Source organism: Poromitra crassiceps, assembly GCF_964638095.1.
Source record: "Poromitra crassiceps genome assembly, chromosome: 5".
NCBI classification, from domain to species: domain Eukaryota; kingdom Metazoa; phylum Chordata; class Actinopteri; order Beryciformes; family Melamphaidae; genus Poromitra; species Poromitra crassiceps.
In genome coordinates this window covers 8038204-8063735 of record NC_139642.1, presented here as the reverse complement: position 1 = coordinate 8063735, position 25532 = coordinate 8038204, and the positions used below count along the sequence as shown (strand labels likewise).

General features: G+C 46.9%; 1 pseudogene across 1 annotated transcript in view; it reads right to left on the bottom strand.

The window, feature by feature from the left end:
• Nucleotides 1–25532, bottom strand: part of LOC310776285 (intermembrane lipid transfer protein VPS13C-like) — a 104317-nt pseudogene that overhangs the window by 54895 nt on the left and 23890 nt on the right. The window contains exons 15-25 of the transcript in view: nucleotides 22719–22850; nucleotides 22275–22364; nucleotides 18900–19055; nucleotides 17917–18183; nucleotides 16904–17064; nucleotides 15600–15721; nucleotides 14294–14595; nucleotides 13462–13851; nucleotides 10760–10930; nucleotides 10384–10509; nucleotides 8865–8998 (exon numbers count right to left, since the gene is read on the bottom strand). The product of the transcript in view is annotated as an intermembrane lipid transfer protein VPS13C-like (transcript). The remainder of the gene's footprint in view (nucleotides 1–8864; nucleotides 8999–10383; nucleotides 10510–10759; nucleotides 10931–13461; nucleotides 13852–14293; nucleotides 14596–15599; nucleotides 15722–16903; nucleotides 17065–17916; nucleotides 18184–18899; nucleotides 19056–22274; nucleotides 22365–22718; nucleotides 22851–25532) is intronic.

The window sequence follows — 25532 nt, the reverse complement described above, 5'->3', positions numbered from 1 at the left end:
CGAAAGGCAGGTCAGGCAGGAAGTCATCTGACGCCGTGTCCGCGGTAACTTGATTCTGAGAGAGCAGCAGCATGGTGGTGAGTGATGACTGTCTGTCTGCCTGGCGAGATAATTGAAGGTGAGCGAGCTGCGAGACAGTGAGCGAGTGAACGACAGACATGCAGTGAGTGACACACACTGACAGATTTTTTAGCAACAACCAAGAAAGTAAGTGTCTAGTCTGTCTAAGTAACTTTGTGTGTTGTGTACGGCTTGGGTTGTGTACCTGTGTTTGTAGGTGTCATTTTGATATGAATTTGGCTAAAACAGTTTGTGTTTGTTAGTTACAATTATGTTGACAGGAGAGCTGAGCAGGTGGTGACATGAAAGAGAATATACTGAATAATGACATCACAACAGTATAATCCTAATGTTGATTTAAAATGATATATTACTCTAAATATGGCTTAAAAAGGGGAAAAAAAAAACTCAATTTTTTTTCGGCCGCGCCCGACCTCCCCTATTTCGGAACCCTGGCTACGGCCCTGATTACAACACTATGTTCCTGTAAACTCTGATAATATGGTGTATAAAGTCTACACTCTACAGTACTGTCCTCTCCTTGCTCCTGTTCACAGGGCCACAGGCTGACTTTGCTGTGTGTTCTGGACTGTGCAGCTCATCTTCTGGCAATACCTGGGGAAGTGGAGACCGCTTTTCTTAACCAAACGATACAAATGTTTACCAAGGTGAGGAGTACCTCAATATACAGTGTATATGGCCTTTGTAGCACTATTCTGTGGGTGTTAGTGATATACTGTGTGGGTTGTTTTTTTATTTGTTACATGATCTAATATTTCCTTTTCTCTCCAGATTCACGCTGCCTCTGAGAACAACCAGGCTTTATACAAGACTTTGAAAGCAATCCTGACACCAGTTTTGCACGAGATGCGAGAGAAAGCTGTGGAGGAGAACAAAAGCTGCTGATTCAGCCCTTCAAGTTCATCTGTATCGTCATCTGCGTCATAAAATTCATTTCAGATATTTAAGTAGAAAACACAACAAAATACTTGGGCTCCGGCATCCTCCGCCTTGGACAGAAGGAATAAGACACAAACACCAGACACAACAATCAACCAATAAGACGAGACAGTTGTATGCACCGTATTAGTATGCAGTACCTGTGTGAGTGCAAGTTTGTCCGTGTAGGGTACTGTCACTGAACCCAGTCCCAAACAATGTTCCACTCTGACTTCTGGCTATTATTGCTGGCATCAGATACTGCTGAGTGCCGACCTTAGTCCCATATATATTTTCTTCTTTTTTAACTTCAAATCTGGGGCTCATGCATTTCATCTTTCTTTGAAGCTCTTTGTAGACTGTTTTTCTAAGCACTGCCATTCTCTCTGTTCATGTGCCACAATGCTTGGTTTGAAAGCATTCCTTTGTCATTAAGTGTCCTGTTCCATTGTAATACTTGAGGGATTATATATATATATATATATATATATATATATATATATATATATATATATATATATATATATATATATATCCATATATAAACTTTTTTATTAGCATTTATTATCTGTTAGTTGGTCACAAACGACTGAGAAAAAAATCTCATGACGTGAATGGAATGTTCAGCTTATTTAAAATGTTTTGCCCAGCTGTTCAGGCTGTTTAGAAAAATGGAATTTAAACCAAAATATGTTTTTACACTGTGCAGATGCTACAGAGTGTCTTATTTATTTTAATCTTCTCATTGTATGATAATAACTATAGCCTAGATGACAAAATGCAACGTTTTGTTTTAGATTGAAAATAAGGAGTTCACCCTAGAGTGAATGCAAACTGATGCTACTGTTACAGTAATGCAAATTAGCAGGCCACAGTGCATTTTCTTTTCCAAGCAATTTTATGTCCTTAACGCTATGTGCACCAAAAATGACAATTTCTGACTGTACTGTTGTACATAAAACATTGACCTGCTGCGTCTGCTCTGCCTCAACTTAAATGGCCTATATTTGAACTTAGTGTAAAACGCTGCTGTGTGTGAAGTAGGCCTGCCGGTGTTATTTGCATAGCTGTGGAGACGACTCGGACAACGCGGCTCTGACCTCGTGTGGACGCAATGTAATGTAGATCTGCTGACACGTTGTGGAATACTTAGAGAGGTCACCTGCTCAAGCCTCTGAAAGGAAACGAGACATTGTACTGTGGGGAATTTTCAACAAGCACTATTTTTTCATTGTTACACTGGGCTACTTGTTGAAAAATTAAACTTAACGTAAGCCATGTGGATTGAGTCTTTTCCTTGATAGAAATGAAAGGCCAAGAATCCTTCCTTTTTGCCATCTTTGTCAGTTTGTCAGTTTCTGTCAACATCAGTGAGGAGTTTCTATTTCAAAACTCAGAAAGGAAGCATACAGCGCCTCCTGGTGATGCCTGGTGCCGCTGGCAGCGCTCTCCTCCCCTCCTCTCCTCTCCTCCCCTCCTCTCCTCTCCTCTCCCCCTCTCCTCTCCCCCTCCCCTCTCCTCTCCCCCTCTCCCCTCCTCTCTTCTTCTCCCCTCCTCTCTTCTCCCCCCCTCCTCTTCTCCCCTCCTCTCTTCTCCCCCTCTCCCCTCCTCTCCCCCTCTCCCCTCCTCTCCTCTTCTCCCCCCCTCCTCTCCCATCCTCCCCCTCTCCTCTTCTCTCCCCCCCTCCCCTCCTCCTCTCCCCTCTCCACTCCTCTTCTCTCCCCCTCTCCTCTGGTTCCCCCCACCCACCCCGGTCAGCGGTTGCCTTTTATACACGTCCCAAACAGCCAGGACAACGCGATTGGCTGGCTCAGATTTGAACAGATCTGAGCCAGCCGATTGGCTGTTATCCTGTGATGACGTAATGTCCTGTGCCCCATGACCGGATGGACCATATATGGACTTCCTCCCCCCGACTGGCTGTGCTATCATAGCTGCTGACTGTTACTGCACTATCCGTCTCCTCCCCCCTCCTCTCCCCCTCTCCTCTCCCCCTCTCCCCTCCTCTCTTCTCCCCCCTCCCCTCCTCTTCTCGCCCCCTCCTCTCCTATCCTCCCCCTCTCCTCTCCTCCTCCTCTCCCCTCTCCACTCCTCTTCTCTCCCCCTCTCCCCTCCTCTTCTCCCCTCCTCTCCTCTCCCCCTCTCCCCTCCTCTTCTCCCCCTCTCCTCTCCCCCTCTCCCCTCCTCTCCTCTTCTCCCCTCCTCTCTTCTCCCCCCTCCCCTCCTCTTCTCCCCCCCTCCTCTCCCATCCACCCCCTCTCCTCTCCTCTTCTCTCCCCCCCTCCCCTCCTCCTCTCCCCTCTCCGCTCCTCTTCTCTCCCCCTCTCCTCTCCTCTCCTCTTCTCCCCTCCTCTTCTCCCCCCCTCCTCTCCCATCCTCCCCCTCTCCCCTCTCCACTCCTCTTCTCCCCCCCTCCTCTCCCCTCTCCTCCTCCTCTTCTCTCCCCCTCTCCTCTGGTCCCCCCCACCCACCCCGGTCAGCGGTTGCCTTTTATACACATCCCAAACAGCCAGGACAACGCGATTGGCTGGCTCAGATTTGAACAGATCTGAGCCAGCCGATTGGCTGTTATCCTGTGATGACGTAATGTCCTGTGCCCCATGACCGGATGGACCATATATGGACTTCCTCCCCCCGACTGGCTGTGCTATCATAGCTGCTGACTGTTACTGCACTATCCGTCTCCTCCCCCCTCCTCTCCCCCTCTCCTCTCCCCTCCCCTCTCTCTTCTCCTCTCCGCTCCTCTTCTCTCCCCCTCTCCTCTGGTTCCCCCCACCCACCCCGGTCAGCGGTTGCCTTTTATACACGTCCCAAACAGCCAGGACAACGCGATTGGCTGGCTCAGATTTGAACAGATCTGAGCCAGCCGATTGGCTGTTATCCTGTGATGACGTAATGTCCTGTGCCCCATGACCGGATGGACCATATATGGACTTCCTCCCCCCGACTGGCTGTGCTATCATAGCTGCTGACTGTTACTGCACTATCCGTCTCCTCCCCCCTCCTCTCCCCCTCTCCTCTCCCCCTCTCCCCTCCTCTCTTCTCCCCCCTCCCCTCCTCTTCTCGCCCCCTCCTCTCCTATCCTCCCCCTCTCCTCTCCTCCTCCTCTCCCCTCTCCACTCCTCTTCTCTCCCCCTCTCCCCTCCTCTTCTCCCCTCCTCTCCTCTCCCCCTCTCCCCTCCTCTTCTCCCCCTCTCCTCTCCCCCTCTCCCCTCCTCTCCTCTTCTCCCCTCCTCTCTTCTCCCCCCTCCCCTCCTCTTCTCCCCCCCTCCTCTCCCATACACCCCCTCTCCTCTCCTCTTCTCTCCCCCCCTCCCCTCCTCCTCTCCCCTCTCCGCTCCTCTTCTCTCCCCCTCTCCCCTCCTCTTCTCCCCTCCTCTCCTCTCCCCCTCTCCCCTCCTCTTCTCCCCCTCTCCTCTCCCCCTCTCCCCTCCTCTCCTCTTCTCCCCTCCTCTCTTCTCCCCCCTCCCCTCCTCTTCTCCCCCCCTCCTCTCCCATCCACCCCCTCTCCTCTCCTCTTCTCTCCCCCCCTCCCCTCCTCCTCTCCCCTCTCCGCTCCTCTTCTCTCCCCCTCTCCTCTCCTCTCCTCTTCTCCCCTCCTCTTCTCCCCCCCTCCTCTCCCATCCTCCCCCTCTCCCCTCTCCACTCCTCTTCTCCCCCCCTCCTCTCCCCTCTCCTCCTCCTCTTCTCTCCCCCTCTCCTCTGGTCCCCCCCACCCACCCCGGTCAGCGGTTGCCTTTTATACACATCCCAAACAGCCAGGACAACGCGATTGGCTGGCTCAGATTTGAACAGATCTGAGCCAGCCGATTGGCTGTTATCCTGTGATGACGTAATGTCCTGTGCCCCATGACCGGATGGACCATATATGGACTTCCTCCCCCCGACTGGCTGTGCTATCATAGCTGCTGACTGTTACTGCACTATCCGTCTCCTCCCCCCTCCTCTCCCCCTCTCCTCTCCCCTCCCCTCTCTCTTCTCCTCTCCGCTCCTCTTCTCTCCCCCTCTCCTCTGGTTCCCCCCACCCACCCCGGTCAGCGGTTGCCTTTTATACACGTCCCAAACAGCCAGGACAACGCGATTGGCTGGCTCAGATTTGAACAGATCTGAGCCAGCCGATTGGCTGTTATCCTGTGATGACGTAATGTCCTGTGCCCCATGACCGGATGGACCATATATGGACTTCCTCCCCCCGACTGGCTGTGCTATCATAGCTGCTGACTGTTACTGCACTATCCGTCTCCTCCCCCCTCCTCTCCCCCTCTCCCCTCCCCTCCTCTTCTCCCCTTCTCTCTTCTCCTCTCCCCTCCTCTCCCTCTCCTCTCCTCTTCTCTCCCCCTCTCCTCTGGTTCCCCCCACCCACCCCGGTCAGCGGTTGCCTTTTATACACGTCCCAAACAGCCAGGACAACGCGATTGGCTGGCTCAGATCTGAGCCAGCCGATTGGCTGTTATCCTGTGATGACGTAATGACCTGTGCCCCATGACCATATATGGACTTCCTCCCCCCGACTGGCTGTGCTATCATAGCTGTTGACTGTTACTGCACTATCCGTCAGATCCCTTTGCAATACCAACCCCGTGCAATCCATGAAGGTACATGGACATTACTCTGCAGAAACTACAGTAACAAAATCACGAATTGCTCTGTTTTTGGAGCTCTGCATGTCTGTGTTTGTCTAGTTAACGTGTTAACGTTAGCTAACGGCTAACATTCGCTAGTTAGCCAACCAACCAGCAGCTAACATTAGCTAGCTAGCTAGCTTACCGGAAGCGATATTTTTTTCGGATGATGGCGAAGGCGAAGGCACCCCTGGCCCTCTCTGCCTCTGATTAGTGGCAGCGTTATAAACCTTAGATATGACTATATTAAAAACATAAACACACTGGCGTCTTTCATGCCAGTGCGTCTTTCATGCAGGCTAGCAAGCGTTAACTGCTGTATGTCTGTCTGACCCACTGAGTCTGACGGTCTGGCCACAGACTGTAACAGAGATGTAATGCAGGATAGCCAAGCGAATGTGTTTGGATGGAAGTTTGACGCTAGGCCAATCAGAAGCAGAGAGGGGCGGGTTATGCCTTCGCATAGCCTTCGCCATCATCCGGAAAAAAAAAAATCGCCTCCGGGACAACAACGCTACCCAGCGTGTGCACGTCTTTCCGACAAGGGTGGTTGTTATGGCAACTATCAACAACAACAACAACAACTACTACTAACTACTACAAGACATAAAGACCAAAATAGGCTACCTTGTTAATGTGTCTGTCGGAGACACGGCCTAACGTTAACATTTAATATGAGCCGAATATCAGCCTGCGCTCAGCTATGTATACAGGAAGTAAACCGGATATTCAGGTGGGTTGTGATGTGTCAGTTGTGTGAAAATCGGCCTCGGAACTATTGTAATGTGTAATGTCATCCATTACATCCATCCAGACTGGACTCCCTTGATGACAATTGTTTATGAGGGGCTTGTGGTGTAGGCTTTATGGTGTAAGAATTTTAAATCATTCCAGTGTGAATGTGTTGTTCTCATCCTAACAGCAGTCTCCTCAGGACAGACATCTTGAATCAAAGTGAAAGTAATCTACCTCACTAAATTAAATTGCATGAAGGCAAATTTCCATTTGCCCTTTGCCGCTCTTGTCAAAGCTGACATCTTAGGCTCTAAGATTTAAAGTTGGATTTAAAGTTACGGTGATTATTAATTTAAAAAATGATATAAAACATAACCGCAATGTATGGGCCACCATTTCATCCCACAGACTGAAATATAAGTGCATTATAATTTATTCGAAATTTAATTTCCCCCCAGACAGCCAGCATACCCTCCGACCACTAGGTGGCGGTAAAGGGCCTAACCAGTTTGTCAAACGTCAACTAACATTAAAACAAGACGACGAAGAAGAGCAGTCAGAATAGTCAGCAAAGATCAGGACCAAGGAAACAAACAATGATGCAAGAATTTAACAAATATATATATATTTCTACACATGCCGGACGGCCTGTATAACGGAGTCTAAACCGCTGACGTCTAAACCAGTCTGAGAAAGATGGAGTTTGTGCCGTCCTGTGGAGGGCAGTAATGGGTCTAGTTGCATGTAAACTGCTGCAATTTCCAGAAGAACAAGAAGAGCACTCGCTCTATGTTAGCGGCTAACTGTTACTTGTCGTTACTTTAAATGGCAATAAAACGCCACTGAATGACCAAATTGATTTAACTTTTAACACATTTACTGCCAGCCATTTTTTTTTTACTGTAGGTAGCTTCTGCCAGAGGGTTTTTTTGAGGATTCTGGCTCATCTTTCAAGACCCGAGGATTCTTTTCTGCTAAGATTTTGTGAACACAAAATATCTCAAAAGAACTAATAGAATGTGTGCTTTCTCTGTCTAAAAGAGTTAGTTTGTAGAGTTAGTAGTTATGTAGGCATTAGCACTTGAATACAGCATGGTTTCAGCGTCTGAAAATTTAAGCTGAGATAAATAACTTTTTGTGAAATTCGATAGAACAGTCACTTTAACCATTCATTTTTGGCATCAGTAAGACGTCAGACATCTAAACAATAGTTTTGAACAGTAATTTCCTCTATAACAGCAGGAAACCCCCCTCTACTTCAAACTCCTCCCTCCGTGTGTGTTCTTCTTGGCTGCAGCGGGCGTGTCACAAGCTTGTTTCTGCTGCTGCTGCTGCTGCTCCTGTCTGCTGGCGGCCGCTGGGCGAGGATGGGCTCGCTCGTTTCTTGGGGTTTCGGTTGAGAAACCCCAAGAAACGGGGTTTCTTTTGTGATTCTGGTCTTATTTATGCTGCGTGTTTCAAAGTGTGTTGCACCCATAATCTATTATGCAAATTTGCAATCCCCCACCGCCAGCAATCAGCGCGAAAGCGAAAGCGTTTTCGCCAATCCATTTTACAGTATGAGAATGGTTTCATCGCGCGTTCCCCTGCAGTTTTGGCTCGGCTTTTTCTAGAATGGAGAGCACTGTCGCCACTTAGTGGGTTGGTGGAATGGGTTGTACACGTTCGGTGGCTTCAATATTTATATAAGAGATGTAAAAGGGTTAGATCAACGTTTTTTTTTTACGTATTAACACGTCATTGGCAGTCAACCGTTGGATTTTTTTTGACGTGTTAACAACTAACCAATGCTGGGGGTCCGTATTGAAAGTGGAAATCGAAATGGTTAAAAGTTAAATCAATTTGGTCATTCAGTGGCATTTTACTGCCATGTAACGTAACGAAAAGTAACAGTTAGCTGCTAAAATTAGCCACACGTGACGCGTCGAAGCACGTAGCGTGCGTCGACGTAATTACGTAGTCGACGTCATCGATTACGTCGACTCGCTGGGACAGCCCTAATATATATAGACGACAGTGTGGAAACAGTATTCTAACACTAGCCTGGTTAAAACCATCCAGATGTGTGAACTGTTTGGTTCTGTGGATCCGTCTGGACTCAGCGCTGTGCACAGTGATTTCAGTGGGTGGAAGTAGCCAGTCCTTCAGCCAATCAGCATCAGATCCAGTCAAATCTAAATCCACTCAGAACAACGGCGAAAACATATTTTCTGCTGAGAAACCTCGCTGGTGCAACTCCTGCTCTTGTTTAATTGTTGTTATGGAGTCTATTTCTGCAATAACTGCACTTATGGCTGTTTAAACTCAATGAACGTTGATGTTACTGTTCGAGCCGGAGAGCCACGGAGGCAGCCATTTTTACTGCCATGGTTACTGACCTGTCTGTAGCAGACTGTGACCCAGGGTGTGTCGTTACTGACCTCTGTCTGTAGCAGACTGTGACCCAGGGCATGTTGTTACTGACCTCTGTCTGTAGCAGACTGTGACCCAGGGCGTGTTGTTACTGACCTCTGTCTGTAGCAGACTGTGACCCAGGGCGTGTGGTTGACGATGAGAGCCGGAGCCGCTCCTTCATAGTAGTCAGTGAAGCCGATAACAGTGGAGTGATCTGAGATGTTCACGTCCACGATGATCCCTCCATACTGTGAGAAGAGAGAGAGACAGATATTTGTTATTTTTTTAACCCCCAAAATCAAATGTGCACAATATATTATATTATATTATAATATATTATATTTTTGTATAAACTAAAACAGCTTAGTTGGGTTAATTTTTGTTTTTTATTTGGTGTGTTTTATTTTTGGTGTGTTTTTTATATTTTACGATGGAAAATAAATATTTTCTTTTCACCTTTTCCCTGTTGATGATATTTGTGTGTGTGTGTGTGTGTGTGTGTGTGTGTGTGTGTGTGTGTGTGTGTGAGATTGTGTTTGCGGTGACACACCAAAGAAAACATCATCATCCTGCAATGAAATGTTTGAAATGTTTTATAGCGTTTAGGTGATTGATCTATTATCTATTAGAAAACATTCCCTTCAATTTCCCTGGCAAAACGATGAGACAAGTAGCTCCATGCACACCCATGCTCCACGCATTCCTATGGGCTTCGGAGATGAACGTATTCCAGTGTGCAAAGATTGATGAGCAGTGCATGTAAACACTGCAGACTAGAGGTCTTCGGGTATGCCCGACCCCCCGAATACCCGAGGTTCCGACCCAGCCGGGTCTGGGTCCATTCAAAAGAAGTGACCCCGGGTATGGGTCGGTTCCGGTAGCGATTGTCACGGGTCTCGGGGTTCTGACAGTGAAATGCCGGGTCCAATAAGACCCGAGTGGACCCGGCGATCAGCGCTGATCACGAGAGAAACGCATCAAAACAGCACACGTGAGGCTTGTTGTCACAAACTGCAAGTAAATCCATAGAGAAAATAACTGGCAAAGAGCGTTCCCATCTGCAATGAAAATGACTTCCTCGTTTACATGAGGCGCATGTGACCACATGCGCACACATGTGCCTCAGGCAAACGAGGAAGTGATTTTCGTTGCAGAGAGGTAACCCTCTTGCTGGTTCCTCGCTATGGATTTAATTGAAGATGACTGTTTCCCGTACTTTTGGATTATTATTCGATGATCGCATGGTGAGTACACAAGTCACAACATGTATGTGATTGTTTCTAGCGCTGTTGTGTGTGTTTTTGGGCGAAGGAACGGCGGTAGCATAGAGAGTGAGACTGCCACTGTACTATCTAACTAGCGTTAGGCAGCATCAACCAGGGGAGAATGCTATAATGTTAGTTAATAAAGATGCACAAAGTTTCATTTGATATACAACTTGTAGCAGTTAACAAGCAACTTTGACGTCGACACCACTAGTCTCTGCCTCGGTATGTCTCGGATCTGAACGGGGCCAGGTCTCAGATTTCTAATAATAGACGGGTCCATTACAGGTTCGGGCACAAATTCCCCAGGTCCATTAGGGTCCGGGTCCGTGATTTTGGACCCGTGAAGACCTCTACTGCAGACTGACCTGGTCCATGCCCAGTAGGGTGCCGTTGTCCTGCTTGTTGAAGAAGAAGGACTTTGAGGAAGATTCAGACCCGACGACTCGAACACAGAGGCGGCCCCCCACGCTCTCCGGCCACAGAGGCAGACACTGAAACACACAACAGACAACAACTGACCGTTGGAAACACACACTGCAACACACAGACAACAACTGACCGTTGGAAACACACTGCAACACACAAGACAACAACTGACAACAATTTTCCTCATTTTCGGACCCAGACCGCCTGCGGGGCGGGCCAACCCGCGGGACGGGCCAACCCGCGGGACCCAGCGGGTTCTGGGGAGGCCGCGCGCATCACTAGCGGAGAAGTAAAGGCAGCATCCGGCTCACTGACCTCAGTGGAGGCGATGTAGTGCCACCTGGTGGCGGAGGCGTGATCTCCATCTCCCTCCTGCAGCTCGCCCACCTCCAGCTCGTATGAGGACTTGTTGACCAGCGTGAAGAACGGACTCAGGGTCACGATACGGGTCAGGTTAAAGCTGCTCATCTGGATACTCACCCCCACCTGCACGCACACACACACACACACACGCACACATGCACACGCACGTATGCACATGCAGACACACACACACACACACACACACACACACACACACACACACACACACACACACACACACACACACACACACACACACACACACACACACACACACAGAAGTCTGATCTAAATAGTTTTCTCTCCTGTGTTTATGACTTAAAGGATAAGTTCACCCAAAAATGAAGATCAAGTCATTGCCTACTTACCCCCATGCTGATGAAAGGGTGGGTTTAAGTTGACTTGAACAGATGTGATTTACACCCTGTTTTAGCTGAAATCTTCACTGTAGCCACGGATGTGTGTGTGTGTGTGTGTGTGTGGGGGGGGGGGGGGGTAGCAGTGCTGCTACAATGAAGATTTCAGCTAACAACATGGTGTAAATTACATATTTTCAAATCAACTTGGCATCTCAGGGCTTGTGGAGACTTGGATTAAGCCAAAGTGAGGAGTATATGGAGCCCTTTTTTGAAAATTTTAAGTTGGTCACCATCAACTTAAATTGTTTAGGTCACAGGATGCTGCGACAGTGTTTTGCTGTGAAACTCCACAAATATTTTGAGGACTAAAAACCCTGTCCTTCACTGTCCTATCAGCATGGGGCTGAGTAGATAATAGATAATTATTTGTGGGCGATCTTATGCTTTAAGAACAGGTGACAAACGTTTTGCCAGGATAACCTTTCTAAGTTCCTATTTTTTTCCATCTGTGTAACATATGTAGAATTAAATAGTGTTAAAATATATTGACATTTAGATTGACTAAAGGAGGTCCAACTACAAAAATACACAGATGGGGGGAATACTTGTATTCCTATAATTTGTATATTCCCATTTGGTCTTGCTACCAGTTCAGTTTGGGAATAACAGACCAGTTTGCTTAACAGTCTGCCTCATACTGCTCATGACACAGACATTAACACACTGTCTCTCTGTCAGACAGACAGACAGACAGACAGAGAGACAGACAGACAGACAGACAGACAGACAGACAGACAGAGAGACAGACAGACAGACAGAGAGACAGACAGACAGACAGAGAGACAGACAGACAGACAGACAGAGAGACAGACAGACAGAGAGACAGACAGACAGACAGACAGAGAGACAGACAGACAGACAGACAGACAGACAGACAGACAGCACCGCAGACAGACCCAGGCAGCAGGACAGGGTTGGCAAACGCAAGCCAGAATATCCGATGCCCACCAGCAGCAAATCAAGACCAGCAAGGAGCTGCAACCAGCAGCGCACACAGGGGCCAGCGCTGCTGGTTGCAGCTAAAAATATTATTCTGCCAAACAAAATTCCCTGGCCTTCACTGTTTTATTGAAGGAAATTATTTTTGAGGTGTGACTACATCAGAAAATTAGCTTCAGAGTCAGTGATGTGTTTGAAATGTTTAATTTCACAAAAGGGCCATTATCTCAGCTTCTAGAAAAAAACTGCTCTTTTTTGTTAAATCAAGCTATCCTCTCCGGCTGATAACTAAAGAACGGAAAATGATATCAATAAACCTGTTTTTGCTGATGATAGAAAAGAGTCTCATCGTTCTTTTTGCGTGTTCATTGTTTACATAGTAATATCACACAATATTCTGTGGGCCTCGAGAAATCACTGAAAAAAGCTCTGAAACTCTGGCACTGGGAGCGTCCGTTCTCCAAAAGTGGCTGGCACTCAATGAGTTAACACAATGTTTTTTTGTGTGCATTTTTCTATCAGAATGATCGCCTGCATTAACTGCTGTAACCACTTGGCAAATAAATACAACGCAGAAACATCTCTTGCTTTATAATGTCATTGTTTTGCACTTTTTTCTGCTGCAGCAATGTGGGAATGAAAGCCTTTCTGCATTCATCTCAGTATGTGGCCACGCCACACCACGCCACGCCACGCCACACTACGCCACGCTACGCCACGCCACACCACGCCACACCACGCCACACCACGCCACGCCACACCACACCACACCACACCACGCCACACCACACCACACCACGGCACACGCCGCATTGATGCAGTCATTCCTGCAAAAGGAGTATTGAGTGTATTTTTTGATTTTCATGAGATAAGCCATAATCATCCAAATTTAAACCAAAAAAGGCTTGACATATTTAACTTTATGTGTAATGAATCTAGAATATATGAAAGTTTCACTTTTTGAATTAAATCATGAAAAAAAAAAACCTTTCAATGATTTTATTTTTTAGATGCACCTGTACTCTGGTTTCCCTTCAAGCTGTGTCAGATCGTTGAAATGACTTATGATTGGTATCGTGTCATTATCCTAACCTCTTCCAAGGAATTTTCCTATTGACTTTCATCTGTGTTTTTTGGAGTCCAGTACTGATCTTGTTTTTTTTCTTGCTTCCCAGGAATCCTGATTTCCTGCCTGACAGCCCGCACCACATTTTGTTAATAAATCCTTTGGGTTTGTTCAACCACCAACAAGTGTCTGCATTTTGACTTCCACCTGGGTCGTGCGAACAGGCCTACCTTGCTCTTGCTGAACAGGGCCTTCTTCCTGAAGGAGAAGAGCACCACATCTCGGTAGTCTGCGGGGTGTTTGACGGACAGCTCGTCGGCGCGGTACTGCAGCACGCGCGACGTCTTGTTGATGATCCAGTACGGGCTGAAGACCGACAGCAGCAGGCGGCCGTGCGCTCTCGTCACGTGCACGCTCACGTCGGCCGTCAGCCGGGGGTCCGAGTCGCAGGTGAAGGAGACGGGGAAGAACTCGGGCAGGTCCGGGTCCAGGCGCACATGGCCGTGCCAGTCACGGCCCTGGTACTGAGACGGCACCAACTCCATCATCTCTCCAGAGATACGAGCGTTCAGGATGTCAGAGGAGCTGCCCTCCTGCAGCTCATAGAACTCTGCTGAACCCTGGGGAGGTGATTATAAAAACACCTTAGATTTACACATCAGAGTCAATTAGAATAGTTTCAATTAGCTCACTACGGAAGCCCAGAGAGGCAAGTTGTTGTTGTTGTTGTTGTTATTTACTGTATACATATACAAACAATTACAAAAAATACAATATAATCATCATTGAATGTGAAGGAGAATTGCCTAAAAACCCATTCTCCAGGTAGCATATTATTATAGTAAATAATAAGTGAGAAAACAAAAATAATCTAGGAAATTCTGAGCTTAATATTAATATTAATTATTAAATAAGTATTACAAAGGCCACGATTAACCTGGCAAAAAAAGAAATTTAGAAAAATGATCCTGGCAAAAACCTTTTCCCCACCTGTTCTCAACTCATAAACACAGGAGAGAAAACTATTCAGATCAGACTTAGCAGCATGTGTGGTGAGCGTACCTCCAGCAGGTAGCGCAGCGTGTAGGGCAGCAGGTTGCGCAGCGTGGCCACAGGGTGCAGGTGGATGATGTAGGCGGGGTCCCAGTCCTCCTCTCCGGCGCTGGTGATGTGCTGCAGGCTGTCGGGCTGCGCCAGCGTGTTGAGGCTCAGAGGCAGGAAGCTGCTGTCTGTGGCCGGGCAGCTAGCGCAGCACAGAGCGCACCTCAGAGCTGCGGTGCACCTGCTCCTTCCACGACACGCAGGTGGAGGAGGCTCCGTATAGCCCCTCCAGATGGCCTGCCGGGCGCACAAACAGCTGGGCCCTGGGGAGGGGAGGGTGTAGGCAGAGGTCACACATACTGAATAAAATCAATCAATCAATACTCACTAACGGCTGCCTGCAGGGCTGCAAGGCTAAAGCCCATGGTACACCAATCAAATGTCCTACAACGGAAAATGTCTCCAAACAAGGACAGACAGCCATGGCACACCAAACAAACATCTGTGTTTCTTTCATGTGCCATGGACTTAAAACTGTCTGAAGCAGGCAGAAAACATTTCTGTCTACTGGACACAAAAGTTGAGGATTTACGGTCTGCTTTACAGTTTCACCTGGAAACAAATACATATACATATACATATACATATACAGATCCTTTCCAAAAAAAAATATATATCATGAAAAGTTATTTTTTTTCCATAATTCCTTTCAAAAAGTGAAACTTTCATAGATTATAGATTCATTACACACACAGTGAAATATTTCTAGCCTTTATTTGTTTCATTTTTCATAATTTTGGCCTACAGCTCCAGAAAAACCCCCCAAACAGTATTTCAAGAAATTAGAATAGTGTGAAGAAAATCAGCAGTTACTTCTCAGTTATGACTGAGTCCAGCCTCAGTCCACTCCCTCTGAATCTCTGCAAATTTTTGAATCGTCTTTGCTTGACAAACTGCTGAAGCCCACGTTCATCCATGGTATTTCCATGATATTGTAATTTTTTGGAAAGGATCTGTATATATATATATATATATATATACACATACATTTTCAAATTCTGACAAACATCTGTCATGGATCTGCACAGTATAACACAAGGTCATTCTGAACAATGAAATTCTTAGGACAAGGCAAGCAACAACTACATGTGGTTACTACAACTGCTGTTTCATGTGGGTTTATGGTCCAGCGCAAGCTATGACTGGAATCTGGAACGGAACGTATTTTGGCGACGTCCGTCCGATATCCGATGTGTGAATTACATCAGTATCGGCATCCAAAACCGATATCCCGAAATATCCCATCACTAATCTGGATTGTATATACCTGTAGGTTTCCAAGGCGACGTGGAACTCTTTCTCGGGCTCGGCGACTCCGAGCGTCAGCAGGCTGCTGGAGGACGGACAGTACTTCAGGATGGAGAAGGGCACCGAGAAATGATTCTTTATCTGAAAGCAGAGGCAGAGGTCTCAGCAGAATTATTACCATTATCTTCCTTTCTATTTTCAAGGTTCTCAATGCATTCCAGAGAACTGAGTACATCACATTGACCTGAGAAAGTATATCAAACTATAACTAAACAGCGAACATGAATGACTGAAGTGTTACAAATTGAACTAAAGGGTATACCTCTGCCGTGGCCTGTTACGCCCCCTTGTGGCTAGTGGGTGTGGAAAGTTTATGACTTCTAAGTTGGCACATAACCAACCTTTCTGCCAAGTTTCGTGCAAATCTGTTCAGAACTGTTCCACAATTGTGGATGATTTTTTACAGTGGTGTGAAAAGTCCTTTCTTAAACTTAATGTGTCAAAAACAAAAGAAATGTCAATCGACTTTCGCAGACAGGCTCCCGTCCCCCCATCACCTACCCTTATAAATGGGAAACAGGTAGAAGTGGTCAGCCAGTACAAATATCTGGGGACAATTCTGGATGACAAACTGAGTTTTGAGCCTAATGTGAAGGCAATTCTAAAGAAAAGCCATCAGCGCTTGTTCTTTTTAAGGAAGCTAAGAAGTTTTAACGTAGACAAGTCACTTTTGAAAATGTTCTACTCTTCTTGTATTGAGTCAGTCCTCACCTTTGCATTTATTTCTTGGTTTGGGAACATAAACTTGACAAACAAGAACATGCTAAAGAAAATTGTCAGGATGAGCTCCAAAATCACAGGCTGTAACTTGAATGACCTCTGTCTTCTATATAAGAAGAGGGTTCTTAAGAAGGCTCAGGGTGTCCTGCGTGACCCACAGCACCCTCTTTACCCTGAGTTTTCCCTCCTTCCTTCTGGGCGCAGGTATAGGATGCCCCGCTGTTGCAGGAACAGATACAGCCATTCTTTTGTTCCTGAGGCTATTCGCTGTCTGAACTGTTGAATTGAATAGTAGCCTACTTCATGCCCCCTTTTGTTTTAATTTACATGGTTTCGTGTCCTTTTAAATGTACTATGTTTTAAGACATCCCTATTTTTTACTGTTTCATGTCTGTATGTTTTTAAATTACTTTTTTTTATGCTGCACATGAATTGCCCCAAGGGGGATAAATAAAGATTCTCTACTACTACTACCTTTTGGATGACATTGGGTTTGATGCCCCTGTGGCCTTTAAAGGTTGAAGTGAAGCAGACTGAACCGACCTGCAGCGGCGAGCGGACGGTGATGACCTTGTTCCCCTGGATGGCGTCGACCTGGAGCACCATGGACACGGCCTGCTGCAGCTGCGCCCCGCGCACGTTATACAGCCGCCGGCCCGGCTTGTCCAGAGCGATGTTACAGATCTCACTGTAACCTGAAGGAACTACGGGGAGGACACAACATATTTTACCTGTTTAAATAAAGGTAAAGGTAAAAAAAATAAAAATGTATTCACATATAAAGATGTATTTATAGAGGGAGGCGCACGCAGACTCCCACCTCGGCCTCCTTCACTTCCTCAACAAAATGGATCACCGGATTTGATTTATCTCTCGCCTCTCAAGGCTTCCATAATAGAGCAGCGCAAGGATGACTATTTTTGTAGACCAACCACAGAAGTCATGTACTTCCTGGTTCCGTCGTCGGGAAGTAAGTCAATATGATTTATATCACATTTATATAGTAATATGACAACCACAGAAGTCATAGTCAAGTTAAGTAAATGATGAAACTGCGGCCAGATAACCTTCACAAACTTATAGACTTATATGATTTTGAAGCGTTTTCTGAAAATCCATTACCACATGTTTTCCCTACCATTATGAGGCTCAGGCACAGCACCAAATCAGTTTTGGGCAGCACCAGTAAGCCGAATGAATGTCAAATCAATGTTGGTCCCCAGTGGCGGTCAGCAGGGCACAGGTTTGTCTTTTTGGGTGTTGTTTATTTATTAGCTGCTGTGGCTTTTCCACATGTTTGTACACAGATATGGTCATATAATAATGGTCCAAAAAGTAGCCACCAAGCAGCCCCTGACGACACAGCACCTAAGCCCTCCAAAAAGCCAGGGAAAACCCTGCATCTACTGAAAGAAGTATACATGGCACTATATGTGGCGTACAAAATCCAAGTCCAGACACATCATCAGACGGGCTAGAACATGAAAAGCACTATATGCGTGTCGTGTATAAAATGAGAAGGTGTATGTGAGTCTGGAGCCGACTGACTGACTGACCGATGGTGAGGTTGAAGAGGCAGCTCTCCTGGCGCTGCAGGGTGGACAGTTTGCCCCGGGACGACGAGGCGGACGCTGAGTGCTCCAGGTCCATGCTCTGGCCCACGCCACCTCGTGCAGCTTCCCCCGCGCCGCCGCCGCATCCACCAGACGCAGGTTGGCGCCGTGCTGCACGATAAGCGGGATCCCCAGGGCGTTCCAGATGGTGAACGGGGCTTTCTCCTTCACAGAGTAGTCGAAGGTGGAGGCCGTTCCTTCAGAGAACGCCTGGGCAAAAACAAGAATGTGTCTGTCCGGCTCCTCTCTAACTCCACAGTGATCCAGCATACAGCCAGCTCATACATCTTTGAAATGTGTTCTAAACGTGTTTATCATTTTTCCAACCCAGTTTAGATGAAATGCACAGACTTCTCAGTAGGAACGGTTATCTTAGCTGTTGGCACAAATGTGTTGCTGTTTCTAGCGGCCGGAAAATCGGTTATTGCAGCTTGCAGTTATTTGCAGCTTATCCCTCTCTACCTGAGCATTGTGGGTCAGTGTTGAGGTTGAGGCTTACTTTGGAGGATGGTGAAGACACCGAGGATGAGGCTTACCTTGGAGGTTGGTGAAGACACTGAGGATGAGGCTTACCTTGGAGAGGTTGGCGAATACATTGAGGTAGAGTCTTACCTTGGAGAGGTTGGTGAAGACCTTGAGGAGGAGTCTTACCTTGGAGAGGTTGGTGAAGACCTTGAGGAGGAGTCTTACCTTGGAGAGTTTGGTGAAGATGTTGAGGTAGAGTCTTACTTTGGAGAGGTTGGTAAAGACTTTGAGGTAGTCTTACCTTGGAGAGGTTGGTGAAGACTTTGAGGTGGAGCCTTACCTTAGAGAGGTTGGTGAAGACATTGAGGTAGAGTCTTACCATGGAGGTTGGTGAAGACGTTCAGGTAGGGCCTTACCCTGGAGCTGGAGGTTGGTGAAGACGTTGAGGTAGAGAGTCTTACCTTGGAGAGGTTGGTGAAGACGTTGAGGCAGGATTGCGACACAGTGATGTTCATGGTGTCTTTGGAGCAGATGGTGATGACAGTGCGAGGTTCAGGGAGAACGATGAAGTCGTCTCCAGGAACTGGACTCTTGTCCTGGACCGGGTTGTTCTTCATCTGCAGGATCAAACATATCAGACACTGTGTCAGATCCACACTCAGTTTGGACACAAAGAATGCAGAATAATTCACCCAGATCAAGAGTGAAGACATGGAATGCCTTAATATAGACCTTTATACAGTATAAAGCAGTGTGTTTGTGTCAGTGTGTGTTGTGTCAGCAGTCTAACACTGCTGTCTGTCTCCACAGTGTTAGCGCTGTTAGCTTAAACAGACACTAGCTGTGTCCCAATTCAGCGGCCACGGCCTTCGTCGGCCGCGGCCTACAGAGGTCTGTCCTCCGCGGACCAGTCAGGGGAGTGCGCAGCCTTGAGTCGTTGAGCGAAACGAGACGGTCTAGCCTACTACTAACCTCGCGTCACCAGGCTCTTCTCGGCGAGAAAGAGCTGCTGTGTCACTAGCTGTTCACGCCCCCAGAATGGTTTCCTTAGCAACCAGTTGACAGTGCGAGCGAATCTGGGAATCCCATCTCACGCACCGGCCTGTCTCAAAAGTTTAAGGCACGAACAGACAGCCTAATAACATGGAGCCAGAGCAAATTGTTTTGCTGATCATTTTGTTTTATTTTATGGAAGAGTTGGAGCTTCACCGCCGCCGCATGTTTCTCAGGCTGGGAGAGGATGAGCAGGTAAATTATTGGATAAGCTGTGTCACTTACTTTTAACTATTCTAAATGTTAACGTGGTTTATATGGCTAATGTCAGTTAACTTTTCATTTCATATAGCCTAAGCCTAACCTTACAGGGTTTTTGCTCTATATAGCCTAGATAGCTAGCTAGCCTCCCTCTCAAAGCCCATGGGAGAAAGTGACATGGCATATCGTATCTTGCTATTGTTTAACATGTTTTTCTTCTCCTTTCCCCCCAGACCAGACCCCTATATGCACCCCAAACACTCTGGAGACCACCCAAGATGATGCCCCACTAGAAGACATTTTATGCCACATTTATTTATTTATATGTACATATTTTATAAATTGGTTGTGATGTGATGCATTATTTATTTATTCCTACATGTTTGAATAACTATTTAGAGGACAAAAAAAAATATTATTACTACCACTGTTGTCATGCTCTGTCTAGTGAAGTCTCAGGGCTTAACAGTTTGTGTTTCCCAAGTTCAGGTTATAATCTTAACTTAGACATGTATTTTGCTAACTTCTGTAGAGGTTAAATATAGCACATCTCTGTGATCCTGGGTGCTGCAGACTACACACACGTGTAAAGTAGGGTTAATGTGATCTCACCTTATGGTTAAAGTTAGCTGAGCTATAGACAGTTTTAACTTAACAAACATTCTAAATGGAACCCCAGCTCACCTGTTGCAGTGTTTGCTAGTACAACTGTCAGGACTCCTAGGACAGGATTGACAATTCTGTGAAAACAGTCTATAAAAACACTCTTATCTGCAAGACTCAAATAGAAAGAAAACTGTCCATACATATTCTGGAGCCAAAGCTTTTTCCAATGCACGTTTGCATTCATATGCAGTGAAGATCTACTAACTATGACAGTATATTCATATCTATAAACTGTAAAGCCTTATTGACATACATTTCCCACAGGCCTGCTATTGACAGTAAATATGAATGTGTTTTCTGTTAAATGATCTCTTTGCACCATAACATTGTTGTGCCGTGTAAAAAGAAAGAAACAAGTTTTTCTTAAACAAAATATTTATTAAATAACAAACTGTACATGTACGAAATAATCTATACATGGATAAAAAACATTCATGAAAACAGAACAAAACCTGAATGTGCAAAACCTCATATGTTTCATTCAGTGTCATGAATCAGTGCAAAAGGTAAACAAGCAGACATTCATGTCGCTATCATGATTCGGCAGAATAATAACAAAAAGAACAATACGAACAATAATACTAACATAAATATATATATATTATTTTACTTTTCAATTAGTCTTTCTAAGAGACCAAAGAAGCAGCCGGCTCGCTCCTTCTAGAGTCTCCTCCTTTGCTTTCTTTGGTAGTGGTGGGGCCCTGGCTCACACGCTCCTGTCTCTCCTTCCTCCTCCTCCACTGCTCCACAATCCTTACTCTGGAGAGAAGAGAGAGAGGACTATTAGAAGCTGTGTTTCCATTAGTTTTTCGCAAAATAATTGCGATATTTCTACAACTTCGACAATGTACAATTGCGACTTGTAGGTGTTTGCATTGAAGTCTGACGGCGCACACACCTGAACCCAATTCCCCGTTACCAGCAGCTGCCACAGTGATTACCACGGGGATCTGCCCCAAATCCCGTCCCCAGCATGCTCAAATCTAACCAATGGTCAATGCAAATCACAACATGAAGTTACAACGCATATGTAAACGAGCCTGATTATCAATTCAAAAGAAAATTAGTGGCAACACGTTGCTGGCTGCGGTCAATGCAGTGAGCGCGACAGAGGAAAAATGGTAGCCTAATACAACTGGTCCGATGAGATGGAGGGGGGAAAAGGCTGAAGCGAAATTGCATCACCAACAACAGCCAACGCAGCCCGCCCCCCCCCCCCCCCCGCTACTTATATGTTCTCAAATGAATCTACAGAATGACCGTGGTATTAAATTAAATGGGGCTTTCCAGTGGCAGTGATCAGACGGCGCTGGATACGGATAGCCAGCTAGGGCTGTGTTACATGGAACCAGGCAACCCGGGAGACAAGCCTCTTGGACGGCCGTCAGCAGCGGTAGCTCCTGCTGCACGGAGTGACATGGCAGTCTAGTGGAATGCTCACGAGCCACGCTCTTGAGCTCTTTACAAAAGAAACACGTCACATTTTTTCACAATACTGACAAATATGAGATCTACAATAATCTAAGCCTCGGTTAATCACCTCTAAAGTTGACAGAAGTGCATTTAGTAAGGAATTTGCAAACGAGGATTGTAAGATCTTACCTGTTGCCTGTATGAAAAGATGGCGGCGATTTCAGAATTTTCAGCCTTGCAAACCTCTCGCGGATTCTCGCGAGATCTTGAATGCCACAAAGGCCACGAAGGACAGAACACTTGCATCCTCAAGTTTTGAGAAAAGGAGGCTGCATTTCTCGGCTGCATTTGAAGGAGCCTTTGAAATGGGACAGCCTAGGTCGCGCGCAATGACGCAATCGGTCTTCAAATCTAGCCTTGGTGGACTGCAGCCCCTGAATTGGGACACAGCTACTGTGTTAGTGCTGCTAGCTGAAACAGAAGCTAACTGCTAACAGTCTCACCTCCAGCATGAGGTTCCACCTGCGTTTCCCGCCATCCACTCTCTCTATCAGTGGCTCCCAGACTGCATGGCTCTCATTAAAGTAGTTTACCTGCAGACACACAGGACATATTATTATATCATTATTTATACATTCAACTTCTGGATTGCTGACAAGACTGTTAGGATCAAGATGAGAACAACATTGTTTATTACAAGGCTTTGTTGAATATCAATCAACAAACTTTTTTCACTTTTGTGTCTTTATCATGCAATCAAACAGAATAGGTTTGAGAGCAACACTGAATTTTTTTTTTCAAGTAAAAAAAAGTGATTAAAAAATATATTAATGTGATGTGCAAATCCATCTCATGTCACATGATGACACATCATGAGTGAGCTAAAAATGATTCACTGCACAGGTATTTCCCTGAGTCAGTAAAATGTGAGTGATCCCCACAGTCACCTCCAGCGTCATGTCTGCGTTTAGGTGCAGCAGGGAGGACCAGTTCCTGGCCGAGCCACTGAAGGAAGACTCAGCCAGCAGCAACGGGACGGTCCTGTGGCCCAGCCCCGAGTCCAGAGTCACCTGGACCACCTGTCAAAGACAACACACACGTTACACAGAGCATACTGAACTACACAGGCCCGAGTCTAAAGTCACCTGGACCACCTGTCAAAGACAACACACACAGAGCATACTGAACTCCACAGGCCTGAGTCTAAAGTCACCTGGACCACCTGTCAAAGACAACACACACAGAGCATACTGAACTCCACAGGCCTAAGTCTAAAGTCACCTGGACCACCTGTCAAAGACAACACACACAGAGCATACTGAACTCCACAGGCCTGAGTCCAGAGTCACCTGGACCACCTGTCAAAGACAACACACACAGAGCATACTGAACTCCACAGGCCTGAGTCTAAAGTCACCTGGACCACCTGTCAAAGACAACACACACGTTACACAGAGCATACTGAACTCCACAGGCCTGAGTCCAGAGTCACCTGGACCACCTGCCAAAGACAACACACACAGAGCATACTGAACTCCACAGGCCTGAGTCCAGAGTCACCTGGACCACCTGTCAAAGACAACACACACAGAGCATACTGAACTACACATGCCTGAGTCCAGAGTCACCTGGACCACCTGTCAAAGACAACACACACGTTACACAGAGCATACTGAACTCCACAGGCCCGAGTCTAAAGTCACCTGGACCACCTGCCAAAGACAACACACACGTTACACAGAGCATACTGAACTCCACAGGCCCGAGTCTAAAGTCACCTGGACCACCTGTCAAAGACAACACACACAGAGCATACTGAACTCCACAGGCCAGAGTCTAAAGTCACCTGGACCACCTGTCAAAGACAACACACACGTTACACAGGGCATACTGAACTCCACAGGCCCGAGTCTAAAGTCACCTGGACCACCTGTCAAAGACAACACACACGTTACACAGAGCATACTGAACTCCACAGGCCCGAGTCTAAAGTCACCTGGACCACCTGTCAAAGACAACACACACGTTACACAGGGCATACTGAACTCCACAGGCCCGAGTCTAAAGTCACCTGGACCACCTGTCAAAGACAACACACACGTTACACAGAGCATACTGAACTACACAGGCCCGAGTCTAAAGTCACCTGGACCACCTGTCAAAGACAACACACACGTTACACAGAGCATACTGAACTCCACAGGCCTGAGTCCAGAGTCACCTGGACCACCTGCCAAAGAAAACACACACAGAGCATTCTGAACTCCACAGGCCTGAGTCCAGAGTCACCTGGACCACCTGTCAAAGACAACACACACAGAGCATACTGAACTACACATGCCTGAGTCCAGAGTCACCTGGACCACCTGTCAAAGACAACACACACGTTACACAGAGCATACTGAACTCCACAGGCCCGAGTCTAAAGTCACCTGGACCACCTGCCAAAGACAACACACACGTTACACAGAGCATACTGAACTCCACAGGCCCGAGTCTAAAGTCACCTGGACCACCTGTCAAAGACAACACACACGTTACACAGGGCATACTGAACTCCACAGGCCCGAGTCTAAAGTCACCTGGACCACCTGTCAAAGACAACACACACGTTACACAGAGCATACTGAACTCCACAGGCCCGAGTCTAAAGTCACCTGGACCACCTGTCAAAGACAACACACACGTTACACAGGGCATACTGAACTCCACAGGCCCGAGTCTAAAGTCACCTGGACCACCTGTCAAAGACAACACACACGTTACACAGAGCATACTGAACTACACAGGCCCGAGTCTAAAGTCACCTGGACCACCTGTCAAAGACAACACACACACGTTACACAGAGCATACTGAACTACACAGACCCGAGTCTAAAGTCACCTGGACCACCTGTCAAAGACAACACACACGTTACACAGGGCATACTGAACTCCACAGGCCCGAGTCTAAAGTCACCTGGACCACCTGTCAAAGACAACACACACGTTACACAGAGCATACTGAACTACACAGGCCCGAGTCTAAAGTCACCTGGACCACCTGTCAAAGACAACACACACACGTTACACAGAGCATACTGAACTACACAGACCCGAGTCTAAAGTCACCTGGACCACCTGTCAAAGACAACACACACGTTACACAGGGCATACTGAACTCCACAGGCCCGAGTCTAAAGTCACCTGGACCACCTGTCAAAGACAACACACACGTTACACAGAGCATACTGAACTACACAGGCCTGAGTCTAAAGTCACCTGGACCACCTGTCAAAGACAACACACACAGAGCATACTGAACTCCACAGGCCTGAGTCTAAAGTCACCTGGACCACCTGTCAAAGACAACACACACAGAGCATACTGAACTCCACATGCCTGAGTCTAAAGTCACCTGGACCACCTGTCAAAGACAACACACACAGAGCATACTGAACTCCACAGGCCTGAGTCTAAAGTCACCTGGACCACCTGTCAAAGACAACACACACAGAGCATACTGAACTCCACAGGCCTGAGTCCAGAGTCACCTGGACCACCTGTCAAAGACAACACACACAGAGCATACTGAACTACACAGGCCCGAGTCTAAAGTCACCTGGACCACCTGTCAAAGACAACACACACACGTTACACAGAGCATACTGAACTACACAGACCCGAGTCTAAAGTCACCTGGACCACCTGTCAAAGACAACACACACGTTACACAGGGCATACTGAACTCCACAGGCCCGAGTCTAAAGTCACCTGGACCA